Consider the following 3470-nt stretch of genomic DNA (forward strand, 5'->3'; position numbering starts at 1 on the left):
TACATACATTATCTTTTTAGAAAAATCTGCACGATGTGCCCTGAGTGCACCTATGTATCTTCGAAGAGCTTTTAGCTGATTCCCTTGGTGCGAGCAATGAGATTGATGAGTGGAATAAAGACCTGTTGAAATAGAGAAGTAAGAGGTCATTTGTTACCCTATGCCATCACATACTGCTTGGTTTCCAGCTATTAAGAATACATGAGATACAGGGCTGTTGAAAGTGGAGACGCAATCCTTACTTTTATACTAACATAGACTCTAACCCATGCAATTTAACAGTGTCCTAAAAGTCCTGCTTGTATTCTATGGGGCTCCCACTTTGAAGCATGATACTGTTAGCACTTGAGATACAATGGGCATTAAATTTCAGCTCTTGTTAAATTATGAATTATTGTCTCTATACTGCTCAGTTTTATGTCAGGTAAGAGCAAAGTAAGATTTCCACATTAATCAGTGCTTAATCAGAGCTTGCTTGTGCTCTGCCTGTGGAGTGACAGAACACACTCAAGTTCCCCATTATATTTCAACCGCTATTTGGGATTTGCAGATATTTATTCCTGGCTAAGGAAGCTGGAGGACTTCAGGGTGACCTGTTGGAAACGTGTGGGAATGTCTCTCAATAAGCAATCTGTGACTGCTTTGGCTGAAGGTAAAATTTAGTATCCAGGCAGGCCAGTGGTGGAATAAAGGCATGCTTTCTTCCCTTCTCCAGCATGGGGAGTCAGATTTGGAAGGTGAGGGTGGAACAACGCTGACACTGTTCCTGACACCAGGCTACCTCCCCTCCAGTAGTTTTCCACAGGGGCAGAGCAATCTGTGGAGGTGAAGCAGGCCTTTAAAGGAAAATTATGTGCGTGAGGAAAAGAAAAATAAGGCAAGGTAGCAGCTCCCAAGCTGGTATCATTGCTCTGTGCCTTCTGTCAGTCTCCAAGCAACCAGCAACGTAAGAAGGACACAATGAGTCAGGCTTGAACTGTGCCGTTTCTGCACCTTTGTGTGAAGGTCTGTATGTATTCATCACTTTAGATCCTATCTTAACTTATTTTATCCATGCTTTTTGAAAGACTTGGTGAACTCCTGGCTGCCCAGCATGTTTGGTACAGGCTCCTCAGCCAGATATCCAGCTGGAGTGCTGGGCTAGGGGCAGCTGTCTGCATTTCTGCCAGGCCTCCCACAGCCACCCTCAGAGCCTGAAGCTCCTTTGTCAATGTCTCCTTTGCATCTGGCATCTTTTCCAAGGTATGCGCTGAGCCTCAGTCTTCCTCCTGTAGATCTGCAGCATGCCTTTACTCTGAAAGTCAAAGCTGTGCAGAGAAGGATAATGATTTGGTCGTGAAAAAAAAAAAAAAAAAAAAAAAAAAAAAAAAAAAAAAAAGCACTAGACCTTTCCATTGGGCAATGAGAGGCTAAGTGTGATGTGCAGGGTGCATTTGGGTATACTGCCCTGTTTTCACAGTGCTGTTGCAGCACCTGGCACAGGCTGTATTGCTCTGCTGAATGCTTGCTCTTGATGGCTACACTGCTTATTGCTGGGCTGTACCACATGCCCTGGTAGCTCCATCTTCTTTGCATTGCTGGAACCAGCTCTGCATAGGTAATAATGTAACGCTTCGTGGCAGAGAGGAAACTACTGAAAGAGAATACTGTTGCAAAATAAGAGTGAGGGAAATTTCCACTGGCTGTGCACAAGCCTCAATGGGTATGACCTTCAGCAGGGTTGTTCAGTGCCCCAGTATCATTCCTTCAGAAGACTGGCAGCTCTTTCTGACATTTATTTTCTTCACAATCAGAAGACTTTGGAGGCAATTGATAAATTTAGGGGATTAGAAGCAGAGTTTTCATTATTCTGCTTCTGAGAAATGATTGCAGTACCTTTTAGAGTTTCATCCCTGGATTTATGTACTTGAGGTCCTTAGGTTTGTAGAAGAGAGGAAAGATAGAAAAACTGGGACAGGAAGGAGAGATGCATTGACCTGAGTTTTACGTGCTTCACCTTGACTGATTTCCTGCCTCCATGTGGCAACCACAGGACAAAGGCTTTTGCAAAGGCTTCTGTGCATGGAGAGGCTTGGCATATTTACCTCAGGCCTCACTTCCTGAGGCCATTCCTGCTCTGCACCCTACTCAGTACTGCTATGATGGCAGCTCCAGTGCCCTGACCAGCCCAAAGGGCTTTGCAGAAGCAGGCAGGACTCAGGCTCTCTGTTGTCCCTCAGGCCCCAGCTTGCTTCTCAGCTGCCTCCAGCTCAGTAGCACAAAGCCTGTCAACTAGCTCCAGACACAATGAGCAGAAAGAAAGAATAAAATTAGACATAAAAGCTGTTTGCTTCTAGTCATTATTCCCTTTATGTTGGTAGTTGTGGTGGGCTAGTAAGAAATGCTGAAGTAAATAACTGTAGCACTGTTAAATTTTAATAAAGATGGCTGCTTGAGCACTAAAGACCCACATAAAGATCCGTTTTTACAGTATTCCTGTAAAAACAGTATGCTCTTCTTCACAGTATGTCCTGGCCTGGAGCTAAAGAGTCCAGCCAAGACACTGTGGGGAAAGTCCTCCTCTGCCAGCAGTACAGGGAGTGCCCGTGTTACAGCACAGCCCCAGTGGCTTTGTGGTGGAAAAACTCGCTGCATTTTAGACACTGTTCCTCTTGCAAAGGGAGGCAGGAATACCTTGACAAAACCTCAGGATTCTGGCATGGATAAAACCCAAGGCTGGGCTCCTTGTAGGGCACCCTGGCATTGCTGTGTTTAGCTTTTAATGGAAATTAATCATCAGGCTTTCACAGTAAACACAGTGGTATGTGTCCTCTCCTTGCCAGTGCTGGACTGAACGGCCACAACAGCTCCAGCATATCATCTCTCCAAGGATAAACGCCCCATTTTCAACTGCTCTTACAGTTTGCTAGAAAAAAGGATTACTATAATTTACGTTTTCATTACTTCTTTCCCTCCTCCCCCATTCTTTACATTCACCTTTGGTTCATACTTTCTATAAAAATAACTCTAATTCTCTTCTGCTCTGGATAAACCAGTAGCTATTATAAACTGGAAGAAAAAGGCCCTTTCATATTGTTGATATTTGATGTTTGTTTAATTTCAGTAGGGCTTTCTAAAGGTGTAATGCAAGTAGGGTTTATTACTTTTTGAGTCTTTAATTGCTGTAGTAATATTTTTTACAGCTCCTTATTTTTATGTTTAAGGGTCCCCAGACACTTTGATTTATTTGCATTGGTGAATGATTGATAAATGATTGAGGTTAAACAGAAAAACTGAAGGCATTGTATAAAATATAAATGGTGCCAGAATGACCACGCAGAACCCACCAATATATTTAATGATACCTACACCACAGCTTCTACAAGCTACAGCCAAAGCTACCACAAATATCAATTGTTCCCTGGGAAGGGAGGAAAAAAATGTAACAACAATAAGAGTGTTTTCTTTCCTGATAATCAGGAGAAGTGTGG

General features: G+C 43.2%; 1 protein-coding gene across 2 annotated transcripts in view; it reads left to right on the plus strand.

Moving 5' to 3' along the window:
* Positions 1 to 3470, plus strand: part of CHST11 (carbohydrate sulfotransferase 11) — a 148659-nt gene that overhangs the window by 96760 nt on the left and 48429 nt on the right. The gene's annotated exons all lie outside the window — the stretch shown is intronic.

The sequence above is a fragment of the Coturnix japonica genome, chromosome 1 (genome assembly GCF_054131305.1).
Source record: "Coturnix japonica strain WE chromosome 1, WE-NBRP24, whole genome shotgun sequence".
Taxonomy (NCBI): domain Eukaryota; kingdom Metazoa; phylum Chordata; class Aves; order Galliformes; family Phasianidae; genus Coturnix; species Coturnix japonica.